The 14,915-nt window shown below is 42.9% G+C and overlaps 1 protein-coding gene across 1 annotated transcript in view; it reads left to right on the top strand.

Moving 5' to 3' along the window:
- The window catches only part of ATXN7 (ataxin 7), a 105,688-nt gene that overhangs the window by 904 nt on the left and 89,869 nt on the right, over positions 1-14,915 (top strand). Inside the window, exon 2 of the mRNA XM_088473400.1 lies at positions 525-629. The gene's annotated coding sequence lies outside the window, so the exon portion shown is untranslated. The remainder of the gene's footprint in view (positions 1-524; positions 630-14,915) is intronic.

The raw sequence follows: 14,915 nt of genomic DNA, 5'->3' as shown, positions 1-14,915 counted from the left end.
ATTTGTAAGCCCCCTTCCCCTGAGACACCAATATAATTTGTTTTCCCAAAATGAAGCTCCATTATGACATTGCTGTTTTCCCTGCAGAGCAGACATTCCTCTCCGACAGACTTCAGGGAATTGTGATTCCTTCTGGAATGTTGCTCATTGCACAATTGAGGCACCAGTATTTGTCAGGGGTCCCTCTGAAGGATTATATATAAATATATATTCACTTTTAGCGCATGTCTCTAATAAAAAAAAAAAAAAAAAAGTACTCTGTGTAGTTATTTCTGGCTACATCAGAAAATTGATTCTACGTGTTCAGTACTCGTAGAAAAGTTTTCAGACAAATCTGTACTCATGTTGTAAGAGGACAATGTGACTTCTGTGCAGCAATATTTTAGTAGTGTTGGCTATGACCTTGACTAAGATTATACTGTACTGTAAATCAGTTTGTGTGGATGTGTTTTATTATTTAAATACAGGGTCATCTCTACTACTGGATAGTAAAATATGTGTATATCACACTGTCCTTTCTGCAGGGTCAAACGACAGACAGAATAAAGAACTGGAGAACTGGTGCTGTTTTTGGAAACTTAGCGGATCAGTAGCTACTCAAACTTGTCATAGGAATGCATCATTAAAAGGTAAGGGCAAACAAGGATTTGGGACAAGTACACCTTTTTGAATTCACCACCAAATTGGGCGCTCTCAGTTGTTGGGATCTTATGTCATCCTCGCCCCATTCCCAAAACACAGCACATACAGATGTGCCCACATATATCTTGCCTCTGTGCCTGATTCAGACCCGGTCGCAAGCACTGTGCGCTCGCAACCGTGTCGATGGTAGGCCAGTGCGCATGTGCACGACGGATCCGGCTCCGTCGTGCGCATGCGTGAGACCCGGATAGCGACGGGCACTCCGTTGCTTCGGGTCTCGTACCAAAGGGGGCGTGCTGTCGATGTTGAGTGACAGCACGCCCCCTTTGGTGGGCGGGCCGGGGGCGTGGCTGCCCAGACGGAGGCGTTCCCATGGGAACGCCTACCGTCTGGGGCCGGCCCCACTGACATCACAAGTGATGTCAGTGGGAGAGCTTTCGGCTCTGTTAGAGCCGAAAGCTCTATGGGGCTTGCGGCAACGAGACCCTACCACAAGGGTCTCGTCGCAAGCCCGAAGGTCGTGATGGTCTTGACCATCGCTACCATCTTCCTGGCAGCTCGCTATAGCTGTGGGTGGTTACCCACAGCTATGCGAGCGGCCAGGAGGCCGCTCTAAAAATCAAGAAGGCCGGCCCTGATTCAGAGCAAGCGCTCTGTCAGAGCGTCCGGCTCTGAATCCGGTCCTCTGTGCGCTACAAGTTGTGCTACACAAAACGCGGGAGCTCTGTGTGACTTGCTAGCGCATAGCGTCTTTTCGCTCAACTTTTTACCTTCAGATGTGTCTTATTCACACAGCGATGCGAATAGGACACAAGCAGCTACTGCTGATTATAACATGCGGCATGCTTATGTTCTGAGTGCGGGTGTATCTGCATGCCAAGTGCTATGTTACAGTATCAGCGGCTGTGACACTGTAACGTAGCATTCCGCATGCGTATACACTCACAGTAGCACACAGAATATAGGCATGCCGCATATCATTGTAATCAGCAGAAGCTTCTTGTGCGTCCTGTTCACATCGCTGTGCGAATAAGACACATCTGAAGGTAAAAAGTTGTGCGAAAAGATGCTCTACTCTACTAAATCACGCCACGGCATGGCGCAACTAGAAGGGCTGTTTAACGCGCAAGGAGGCCAGATGTATGAGTACACCATCTGTAGTACGTCACCCCTATAATGAAGATTACGGAGCGCTACTTTTCAAGGTTTTCTCAGTAAATATGAAATGACCTTTTAATCGACTGAGAGGACTGAATTAATATGCAGCTTTCTAGCTTACTAGAAATAATAATGTAACTTTATTTGAGAAAGCAGAATAGGGGTAATTCTTTTACATGTTTCAGTACAGAAGTCTGAATGAAAGTCATGTGATCTTGATACGGGGGTGGTATCCAGTTTGTGACATGAACGAGAATGTAGACTGTATTCATTTGATATGAGCCAGTGACATTATGAGGTAGAGCATTAATGCCTGGCTAATATCCATAATGCTGGACTTGTATACATGGCTCACAAAATAGATTTTTCCTTCTCTGCGTAGTGGACAGGCCCACCTAAGCTCAGGTGTCACACTGGTTTATTTGCAACCAATCAGATAAGGCCTTAATAGTTTTCTGTGGGATACACACATGCGGCACAAGGTATACTATAAATAGTTTTGCTATCACATCAGCATGCATAGAAACTATGGACCGGTATCCTGAACTGCAGCCTGAAGAAAATGGGGGTCTCCCATAAAAAAACCCAGATGAGAAATTTGGAAATACAGAATATCTCTGGTGCCGTGAAGCATAATAATAGGTTATTTCACACTCACCTTGCAGGGGTTGTGTCTATGATACACTTAATGAAAAGGACAGGTCTTTTTCTTACTAAGGGTCCCATTTATTATCGGGATTTCGGCCTGGTGATTAGAATTTCTTATCGCTGCTATTCACGGCAATAGGAAATTCTGTACTGCCTGCATCAGGGGCGTTCTAAGAGAGTTGAGGTGCCAGAATGTACTGCGCATGCGTGTGTCTCCGGGAAAATGGCACCCACGCCTTTCTCCTGGGGACATCCAGCCTGGCACGCAGAGCAGCACCCTGGAGACTGCTGAGAGGTAAGTATAACTATATATGGGTGTAGGGTGTGCCCGTGTGCACCGCACACCTGCACCCATTATAAATATGCCATTGGCCAGGATGTATTAATGAAATTTATAAAGGAGGGAAGTGCCCTGTGATGAAAAGAAGAAATAAATTCTATGGAAATACTCCAGTAATACTGGCCAGTGATGTGGTATACTGATAGAGTCAGTATAGTTTACAAATTTAAACAGAGTCAATATATAATGTATAAAGGGTGTCAGGTGGGCAATAACTTGAGGCTGGAACTTGTTGGTGTTGTAAATATGAGTCTTATGGAAAAGTCTAAATCCCAAACTCCTAGGCAATAGCTGTAGGCAGCTATTACAGGACAATGATGGACTGGGGATGTCAGTATTGTAGTCCACAAATTATGTGAATTATTAGGCAAAAAACCTTTCGGCTGGGTGTTCTGAATGGGTATGAGATTCTTCCTCACGATGGTTGTGAATTTCCTTCTCCTCCCCGCTCACATTACCTCAGAGAACAGGAGCGCAGTATCAGAGTGACATGACACTATGTTGCAGTATGATTATAGGTAAGAAGAGTTACTTATCCAAAACTGTTGCTGCTGGTCCACACTTGTCTGCGAGTTCTCCTGATGGATGCGTGCATGTGAGTGGGAGGGGATCTAAGAGTGTGACTTAAATAATATTCAGGCTCCAATGCACATGACTATTTATTGGTCAAAATAAAATAGCCTTGTATTACAGTACCTGAAATACAGCTATCTCAGCTACATGTAAAAAAAGGAAAGGGTCTGTAAATGCCCCCCAACGCGTTTCTTCTCATAAAGGGACTTTTTCAAGGCCAAATGCCTGTCACCATCTACTCACCCTGCTTTATAATGACTTAGAACTCCGGTGTGCAGTGTTAGCGCCGCACTTCCCGGGTTCCGCTGTCCGCGCATGCTCAATTGCATTTCAGTGGGTAAGGGACATTCATTGAAGCCATTGGGCTGTGGACTGCGGAGAGGTAAGTATAACTATATATGGGTGCGGTGCACACCCTGCACCCGTTATGAAAACGCCATTGGCCAGGATGTATTAATAATCACATCCAGGGACAGGGGCTAATGCAATCATTACACTTTTTTATCGGGACCCTGGCACGCTACTGCCCATGCGCGGTCTGTTGATTATGCATGTGTGGCGGCAATTGCAGGGGAGGGGAACCCTCCACCGGTAATTTTCAGTGGAAAGTAGCCCTTAGGTTACAGCGGCTAGTGGGCACTCCACATTATAGGCTTAATAGGTTTATTTGGGAGATATAAAGGTAGGATCAGGGGGAAGTATGTATTAGTTACCATCCTATATTTCTTTTTTATTTCTACAAGGTGTTTCACTTGCTATTGGCACTAAAGTTTTTCTTCTTTTAAAGTAATTGACGTAATTTAGTGAAATTTGACACATCCCCACCATGTGTCTGTGTGTTACTTGCCGATGTGATCCGGTACACAACTGAACAACGCATATTTATTGTCCAGACTGGAAAACTGAGTCAATAAAGGTTCTTATCGGCACGTTTCATACAGACACGATGAATGTGGATGCCTCAGTACACAACACCACTGTCAGAAGCAGGAATACCTACTGACTAGCAATGGCGGCTCCAGGGGTGGGGCTGCAGTGCAGTCCAAAATTCAGATAGGGGAACCACACCAACTGCCACCCTCACTGGTGCCATCCTCACTGGCAGTTGGTGTGTCTCCTCTATTTGAATTTTGGACTGCGCTGCTGACTAGGGTGGTGATCAGCTGGCCTTCACTTCCTGTGTGCGTGAACAGCCGGCCCGAATGCTAATGGCGAACACTTGCAATGACTTCCTTGTGTTTCTTATACACCAAGGTATGTCTGCGTCACATTTCACAAAATTACGTCAATTACTTTAAAAGTTATGAAAAAAAACTTTTTGGTTAGTAGTGCGTGAAACCCCCTGTATTATTTATATGTGCTTATGAAATGCACCTATCCACCTATATGTTTTTATTGGTTAGAAATACTTTTTTTTACTTTATTTTTATGCTTTTTTTTTTCTTTAAAAAAAATTAATAATAATAAGCACTGACCACCGTTGATCAGCCTCAGTTGGAACATTAAAGGAAATTATTAACACTACTGTGCTTACATTTTACATATTACTGGTAATGGTACCAGAAAACAAATCTATTAAGGGGGGAATTCAATTAAAGTGCGTAAAAGTGATATTTTTTTTTTATCACTCTATTCATTTAGCTCGCAAGTTAACGCTTGATAATTCTTCATTGGATTTAACGCAAATATCTCTTCACCATTGCCTGAGCATGTGAAAAGTTGGGGAAAATCCCTATTTTAAGGTATATATGTCGGGATCACTAAGACGCCTTCCTTAATGACTAATTAGGCTAAAATAATTTTTTAATTAGCTTCATTTGGCCAATAATGATATGTAATTTTTTGGGGTTAAAATGTGCGAAGTGCAGGAATATAGTTAATTGATATACAGGTATATGGGGGTGCTATATGAGTGGGACAGGTGTTTTTAAAATTGCAGGTGAGTGTTCTAGGTGTATTTTGCAGATTTTAAAAGTGGCTTAAAATGACACAAATATATACTTATAGCATTTTTATGCACCCCCAATAGAACATTTACTTTGCAAAAAAACGCTCGCTTTCTACCATTTTTTTGCTGTGTTAGAAAAATGCTCATTACAGCCATTTGACACAGTTTATGAACCACAAATACTTTTTTTATGGACACTAATAGACTTGTATACTCTTATCCTATATAAGGACTGTTAGTGTGCCTTGAGGACTGAGGTTGGGAATCACTGCTATATAGGTTTGCCTTTTTTGGGGGGTACAGGCAGATTTCCCCATTTTCACCTATACTTATCGCGTGTAAAACCTGCGAGAATTATTACGCAAATGCTGGAAGACAACTTTTGTAATTGAATTGTGCAAAAAATGTAATTAACGGTTAGGTTTGATAAGTTAGCGCACAAAAAGTTTACGTTTTATCGCGGATAATTGAATTCCCCTTTAAAACAGGTATAAAAGAAATCCCGATGCACTTTAAAACCATGTAGATAACCTGATTGACTGCTAGAGTGTGCAATGTTACATAGACACAGGTGGGAACCTTGTAACGATGGACCTGATTCAGAGATGCATGCTAACCCGATGGTTAGCGCACATCTCCGATGGTGGGAGGACTGCGCATGTGCAGCCCCCATCTCGCAGAGCCTCGCAGCCCCTTGCAGCCCCAGCCTGAGTCACAGGCTGCAGGCATACTTCCTGGCCTTGCAAGCTGCCCAGACTCGGTCAGGCTGCGGTAATCTTCAGCTCCCACAGCCTGGCCGAAGGGACAACAATCACGACCGATGGTAGCGATTGTTCCGATGGTGATCCCAGGCTGCGATCACGCAGATGCAGCAAGGAGGTGTCTGACACCTCCTTCTGTATTTGCATTTTAAATGTACTGAATGGCACATCCGCTTGTGTGCGTCTGTGCAATTCCGTCCATCGCGATCGGAAATGGGGACGTGGCCTAATTACCATAGGCCGCACCCCCTAAATGACGTTATTTGGGGGCGTGCCCGAATGGCACACCTCCCGTTTACAATCAGGCTGGGCGCAAGCCCAGCACTCCGCCATTAGCTGGGCTGCCCCCGCCCTGTTCCTGCACTGAATGGGTGCCGCACACATGCACACGGCATCCATTTCTCTTCTACGGGGCCGGCACAGCTGCGCTATTCCTCCTTTACTGTCCTTCCCAAATACAAAGTGGAACAAGAGAAAAGTTTGTCCCCTAAAGCTTTTTTAAACATTAAATATATCTTCCATCAACTAAAGGATAGAACAGGAGAATTCCATTGTTATTTTGTTGCTCCGATTGTGCGGCAAGGCAGCGGGCGGCGACATTTCTGCTCGATGCCTCCCGAGGTGGCGAGCAGAAATATGTAAAAAGTCCGTAATTTGGGCTCCCTAACTAGGACTTTAGATGGATTTAGCCGCTTTACGTGGCTAAACCCAGTGGATTTTGAGCACAACAAGCGCGCTAATTAATGGCCACCCAAAACAATTGAATTGCTCCGTCAGGTGCCCATTAATTATCGGTGCCCAAAAAACAATTGAATCGCCCCCATTGTGTGCTTGACAGACATTACATACCGACAATATTTACTTTTGTACAGTATATTATCTCAATATTATATGGCTTAGAATGTCCATAATTTAGCTTATTTGAGTAATACAGTATATCTGATAATATATTAAAAGTGCAATGTATTTGCCACAATAGGTATGTATTTACTACTTCATGAATATTGCAAAACCTCATAGAAAGGCATGGGAATAGTCTTAACTGCATTGCATGTGTTATATTGTATGCAGAAAACAAAAAATCTGTGTTTCGTAAATAATAATAGTAAAACAGTGTTTTAGTGTACAGATTTGTTTTTGTGGGTTTTATGTAGTTTTACATCTTAATTGTGTTTGCACAGTCATTGTTTTCATGTTGACACACACACACACACACACACACACACACACACACACACACACAGCTTTTCAAGAAAATACACAAAACAAAAAATCCTTTGTGGTAGCTGCTCAGCGGAGTTGTTTAACCTGCTAATTAGAAAAGTTATAAAACTTGTACTGGCATAGGTATTTGGATATGTGCTTGTGTGCATCAGCTTTGTCCTGTCCTTCCTGTATGGGTGGTTAATGAAATGAATGCAATCGATATGTGTACTATACCTGTATGTATATTATTCTGACACTAACTGGTGGGAAGGAAAATCTGGTAATGTATGGGAGCAAATACCAATAGAAATTTGCTCCAAAACCCTGGAAGACAGACCAGATTTACCTTTCCACCAGACAGATTGGACAGATATAGCTGTCAGTGTGTATCCAGCTTAACAGCTGTGGCGTTGTGCACTGTAGCGCAGGGTCTACTTACTGGGGAGGAAAGAGGGTCTTGTGTAAGGAGAGTCCTTCAAAAATAAGTGAGAGGACCTCTGATGCTTTCCAGGGTCCACCATTTGTTTCCGGGTCAGCTTTGAAGTTCCATATTTGCTTTATCTCGCCATGTGTGTGTATCTCCATGTCGTTTTCCTCAATTGTTTGGTTTTAGACTTGTAATCTTGTGTCAATCCGCATAAACACATAGGGGCCGATTCAATTCAAAGCGAGGTGAATAGTGCACGGAAGTTGGTTCCGACGCTATTTAATTCACTTTGCAGTTTAGTACAAGTATAACAGCTTAAGTCGGAGAATGCTAGTTCTCGCGACTTAACCTGGGTGTGCTAAGCCAGCAAACAGCCTCGCGGCTGGCACTTTAGTCAGATTTCTGCTCACACCTTCTGGAAATCCTTTTGTCGACCTAACTGCGTAGAACAGCTGACCAGGGTCACAGTGTAGGATGGGAGACCAGCTGATATGAGCCCCAGAGGACATCACCGAAGCAGCTATCACTGGAAGTAAATGAAAGTAAGGGTGGCGAGGGGGTGTTAGATGAGTTGTTCTGCGCATGCGCGGCACCTTCTCACTGTATTTTTTCCAAATTCGCAGGGACAAAGCTTTATCGCAAGCTCTGTCCATGTAAGGGATTTTTAATAAATCCCTTTAATATTATCTAAATTCGCAATGCGAATTTAAGCGAAAAGATCACACTACAATCTGCATTTTAAATGTGGATTGTAGTAAATAGGGCCTTAAGTGTGAGCAGTTTTCAATGTTTGAGATACCCTGTGGGGGCTCAAAAAAGACTTAGGCCCATATTCAGTTAGATGCGAAATGCCAAGATCCGCAAAAAAGTATCGCCGAATATCGACTTTTCGCCTGTCGCGAAAACGCAGTGCAATGTAATAGGCGAAAAAGATTTGCCTCTGAATAGGTGGAGAAAAGAAGTGCAAAATTTTTGTTTGGGGGTGCAAAGGTCGGGGAACCACTCTGCACCCTTGGGACAGCCCCCAAAGGACAACTGCGTAAAAAAAAAAACCTTAAAAAAACCAAAGAATACCCCAAAAAAGTAGTTTGAATTTGGGGGCGAAAAAGTGCAAAGTGGGGTGACATTTTCGCAAACTAGCGAAATAAGGTACTGGGGGTGCACTAAGATGGGGCCAAGTGTTTTGGGGATTGCAGGTGCATTTTTTTGGGGTGCAATCTCACTTTATTTAAAAGTTCACTTTACAGACATTTAAACATGCTAGCACCCATTTTCAGGTACCCCAAATTTAACAGGACTACTTATTTGCACCTAAAAAGACAGCATTCTTCACCACTTGTGCAAGTACGCAAATTAGTGGCAATTGTGCGCACTTATGTACCCCAAATAGTTTTATTAGGGCTAATCGGCCAGTACTACATTGAGCCCCGAAGTTCAGCATCTTTTTTTTTGGGGGGGGGGGGGGTTTCAGGCTGATTTCCTCGATTCTGACACCACTTTTCGCCTGTTCTGAATTCGCGTGTCCCCATATTCGCGTCTTTTGGAATTGAATACGGCGAATAGCGGGGGCGCGCGTGGGTTAGGCGAAAAGTCCGGCATGCGAAAAAGTATCGTGGGTGCGAAACTAATTGAATACGGGCATTAAACTGAAAAAATTAAAGTGCTTAAATTCAATGGGTATAGATATCGGTGAAATAAATAGGATACAAAGAATACATAGACGTTTGCAGTAGGCATGTTGCAAATGTCTATGTATTCTTTGTATCCTACAGCACTCCAGGTCCGGGAGTGTCCATATTAATCTACACAAACATCATATACACATTTCATTCCCCACATTGTAAATCCTATTTATTTCACCTATATCTAAACCCATTGAATTTAAGCACTTTAATTGTTTCAGTTTGTCTTTTTTGAGCCCCCATAGGGTATCTCAAACTTCTAACTAGCATAAAATTCCCTCTCTCCGGGTGGAAGGACCTAGGGGTATATTTACTAAAGTGCGGGTTTTTAGGAGTGGAGATGTTGCCCATAGCAACTAATCAGATTCTATTTATCATTTATCTAGCACCTTCTAGAAGATAATAGCTAGAATCTGATTGGTCGCTATGGGCAACATCTCAACTTCTAAAAATCATCACTTTAGTAAACATACCCCCTAGTTTACAAGTTACATTCACAAGCAATGATCTCTCTCTTTGTCTGCAGGCCTCAACCTGCTCCCCAGGCAGTGAGACAGACTAGAGAAACTTATACACCTTTTATCAGTCTCTCACAGGTGATCTGACAATCAAGGTTGCTAATTAGCTGACTGTCTACCAGACAGAAGCTAGGAACATGGGGCATATACAGTGTATCTCCCCTTGACAACTTTTCCAGTGTTTATGGTAAAAAATTAAGATGTTGCCACTAAATATGCAAAAATTATAAACTGTGTAATTACACCCAGAATACATATGTCAAACCAAAAGCAATAAAGTCTTCTTTAGACTAGGCCGCTGAAGTCCTAAAATGTATCACTTGTCAGAAGTGCGTGTAAATCTGTGAGGAGAGATGAGAAGCGCCTTGTGTGCAATACCTTCTAAAAAAACCACCAAAGTGTGCTATTAAGTATGTGGATGGCCTTGTGCCAAAAATGAATAAATATGTGGTTTATCTGTGTATCTTTTAAGAGATGTCAATTCGTAGCTTATCTGACAAACAATGGATGCATGTAAAGATGATAAGATCTGGTCATACTTACCGACTTTTCAGGAAGCAGCTATAGAGGACCTGCTGCTGTCATCCTGTCTATAGCCGTCATTAGGCCCCGCTCTTTACAGGAAAACCCTGCAGGTCCGTGAGGTAGGGCGGGGCTAAATGAAGCGATTTGCATTATTTAGCCCTGCCCCCTCCTTATGAACTCGCAAATTTCTTGGAAAATCTCCCCATCCTGCCTACTTCACTAGGACATGGGCGGGATGCGGGAGATTTGCCTACTCTTTCGGGGGTGCAGAGGGTTGCCTGAAAAATCGTAAGCCTCCCATAACTCCCGGGAGAGTAGGTAAGTATGGGTCTGGCTCCTGTTTGATGTGTGTGTGTGTGTGTGTGTGTGTGTGTGTGTGTGTGTGTGTGTGTGTGTGTGTGTGTGTGTGTGTGTGTGTGTGTGTGTGTGTGTGTTTTTTGCACCAGGGGATGAGGCCTGACAATGTTACTAGTGAATGCTAAAGTTACAGTACCCAATTTGTGCACAATGTAGTAATTTATTGACGTATACATAAGACAGTCTGGCCAGGGTATAAATAAATACCAAAGTCGCATTTGCCATATAATATGTTATTATAAACAAAATAATGACGTTTAATTAAATGCAAACATCCATTGTTTTCCCTCTTTATAGAAAGAAATGAAGTGGCATCTGCTTATGTGTTGTGGGCAATCAGAAATATCAGATATATTATGTGAATAGATTGCAGCAGCCATACTCGTATAACCATATCAGTGGGAGAAACAGGGCCGTCGAGGGCATTGACAGGCCCTGGTACTGGACATGGCCAAATTGAGGAGGCATATCCAAGCCCCTCCCAGTTTTGTTCTTAAAATGTACAATATGGGGCATATCCAGAGGGGGCGAGGGGATCAGTGCGATTGCCCACCCTCTGTAACACTTGCAGGTAGAGAGAGATTGTAGCCTTCTTGGTCCCAACAGCAGTCTCCTATCTCTCACTACCCGATGAGCCCTGACCTGAGCCCCTCCAGCTGGCCCAGGTAAGTAGTACCAAACCCCCAGCATCCCTGCAGAGGAATCAAGACGCACTCAGCCAATCTAAAGCATCTGCCAACTACCATTTTGCACTAGGGTTCAAACACCTGGAAGTGATACACCTCCTGGCAGACGCATATGTAGCCTTGTGGTGGCCTGGATGAGCCTTTACTGTACTCTGCCTCCTTTCCCGTTCCATCCCTCTAAGTGTATGTAGTCATGAGCGGAGAATGTAACTTAATCTTCATACTGATGGTAGCAAAATCATGTGTATGCACAGGTGCAGTACATAAATGCACATTTTATGCAAACAAAAAAGACACTTCTGTACAGCTCTACATTAACCCAAATGTGTGTGTGTGTGTGTGTGTATATATATATATATATATATATATATATATATTATATATATAATGCATACATACGGTACATATAAGAGCTTTCCTGTAAACCCATGCAACAGAGCATTTATTTAAATGATCTATTTAGCAATCTTTGTGGTACTTGGTTTCACACCCGTATTAACAAGGGTCTGTGTCTGTCCCTGATTTTTATTTCTTTTTCTGGCTTTCCAGACATACCCAGCACATTCTGTTCATGTTCTAATTTCTGAATGTTCAGCTACTATTTATTTTATTGCTCAGTGTTTTACAGGTACTCAAGTGCAATACTTGAGCAGCGGATAACGTGTAAGCTTAAAAAGCATGTCATGTTATCACACGTCACGCAACAGTCACATATAATTGTTCTGTTTTTGCTGTAAGATCGGGATAGAGTAGGCCATTGTGTTGAAATTATGTTGCCTAGCAACCCTGGCTTTGCATAAAAAAATAGATTAATTCATTTTAAATATGTACTGTACTACGTTCGGCATTGTACTTCCCTAAGATGTGCGACAGCACTGTGTACTAACAAATACCCAGTGCTCCTCATAACCAAATTAAACCAGGAAAAGCATTGCTGGGAATTTGTCAGAAGTTAATAATATGTAGGATTTAAGTAAATGCTTGCTGGCTATAATCAATCTATATCTTATTACTCTGTATCGTCAGTTAGTTTGCATGATTGGTGTAGTTTATAACTTTATTTGTAACACAACTGGTGAACAGTGGACATTTTTAAATAGATTTTTTTTTTTATTTTGCAAACAGAATATTCTTCATTGTGACTGTTACGTTTCATGCTGGCAAGTGTCATTTGCTATAACAAGTATGTCATGTGCTACAGATCTTCACTATTATTTTATTTTTTTTCCTTCAATAAATTCCAGTTTATGGTTGTGTATGGTTTGTTGAGCAATTGGATTTAAAAGGCAAAGTTGTGAGGTTTATAAAATGTAACGCCATGAAGATCACAGCACTTTCACATGAAAGGACTCTCAACTAACGGAAACGGTTTATACAAGTGTGGATTATGACAGATTACAAATAGAAGATGAAGAAAAGAGAGACTGGGAAGTGCATAGGTCGGATAATGGAGGCTGTATTTAAGCAGCGCTGACTAGAGGCAGTAGCTTTATACACGGAGCCATAATTGCTTTCACATTACGTGCACGAGCTAAGAGCCTGATTCAGAGATGGACGCCATTTGCATCAGACGCAGCAGTGATGCAAAATATGGTAATGCCACAGGAGGCTTCTGAGGATGCAGCATCTGATCACCAATTCAGCCATCCGTCATGGCATCGTCCATCTAAGTAAGTCTAAGGATACTCCTAATGGCCGATTCATCTCTATAGCCAAGGCCAGTAAATCTGCACCAGAAGGCGCAGACACTAGCCTCACCACTCCCACAAAATGGAAGCGACATGCCTCCACTATGAGAAATGGTCCCCGTCGCAGCCCCCAAACAGCCGCATCTCAATAATGCTGCGGCTTAGGGGAAACTGCAAGCGATCTCGCATTACAAGATCTGCACATGCCCAGTAAAGGTCCTGGGCAGCATTTCATTGACATTTAAACTGATTATATTACTAGCAGGAGCCAATTTTGAGCATCACTGTTTGACTTTACAGTTGAGTCAACCAAGGGTCATTTTGCTTTAAATTGCAATATATTTCAATGGATGGCTTCAGTTAATTTGGCTAAGGCAGAAGGTACTTGGAAACACACCATTAATTACTACTAATAGTAACTAGCATCTGTATAGAGAGCTGAAAGCCGCATCACTTCCCTCCATTACTGGAGATTTTTGTGTGTGTTATCCTAACTATCCATTGGATGCATCATCTGCCTTATATTATCCTCGTGAAGTGACTAGTGCAATAAGCTACTTGTGCTAGTCACTTCATACCCGTATAGCTTTTGTATGTTTGTTTTATTATTGGTGGTGGCGGGGAACGCGGATCTGGCTCCCAACATTGTGTCCAGGCTTGCTATAATGTGTATAGCTCCTGATCATACAGAGGCCACAACCATTCATTCAGGCTCTATATTTACTGTGCGATCAGTTTGGAGTCGTTTGGTCCTCCAGGTCTTGTGACTTACCAAAAGCGTACCTGGAGGGGGCGTACTTCACAAGCAAGGGTTGTCCGAAAATAAGCAGCACCTTTTTAAACATGGAGTGAAATGCATGGGGAAGTGTGAGCGTCATCTTTCAACGTGTTCTACACTATGTAGACAAAAGTTATTGGACACCCCCGCGCAAGCGGAATGGTGTGCTCCTGCGGCAGACACGTGTTCGTGAAGGTATTAAACGAGAAAAATAGTGATATTCTCGATGACCCTGTGCTCCCTACATTATGGCAGTTCTATGGAAACTATTAATGTTTTTATCAGGATGATAATGCCACCTGTCATGTTTCAAGAAAAACTCTGGACTGGTATACAGAAGATTCGGTAACCCGGAAGGACTGGTCAGCTCAGAGTCTAGATCTTAACCCCATTGAGAACCTCTGGGATGAATTGGAGCGACAGGTGTGTTCTAGGCCGACTCGACCTTCTTCAGTGTCACAGTTGGTCTCTGTACGTAAGGCGGAATGGCAAAACATACCGCCTGCTGTTATCCAGGAACTTGTGGACAGTTTGCCAAGAAGGGTGTCTGTAGGTCCCCCACGTGCAGTGATTACCTCAAAGTACTGACGTCAATAAAATTTCATTGATCTATTTGCTGTCAGTGTCCAATCACTTTTGTCTGCATAGTGTATTTTAGGTACGGAGCACCAAGGGGCAGATGTACTATAGCTGCACTTATCGTGCTGCTATAGCTCTTCCTGTGTATTCTCTTATCGAGGTGAAGCCGGAAGCAATAACGCCGAATTCCTTACAAAACCCACTGTTCTTCAACCTAGTGCCTTTATTGCATCATGTGCATCGTTTGGAAGAGCAGGAGATGGCACCAAGATGCACTGTGGGAAGAAGGCAAGCTGACGGAGGTAGTGTGATGCTCTGAGCAATGTTCTGCTGGGAAACTGTGTCCTGGCATTCATGTGGATGTTAATTTGACACGTACCAGTTTGTTTCATGTTATGG

Source organism: Taudactylus pleione, unplaced genomic scaffold (genome assembly GCF_031769625.1).
Source record: "Taudactylus pleione unplaced genomic scaffold, aTauple2 ptg000135l, whole genome shotgun sequence".
Lineage (NCBI taxonomy): Eukaryota > Metazoa > Chordata > Amphibia > Anura > Myobatrachidae > Taudactylus > Taudactylus pleione.
This window is presented reverse-complemented; position numbering and strand designations above follow the sequence as displayed.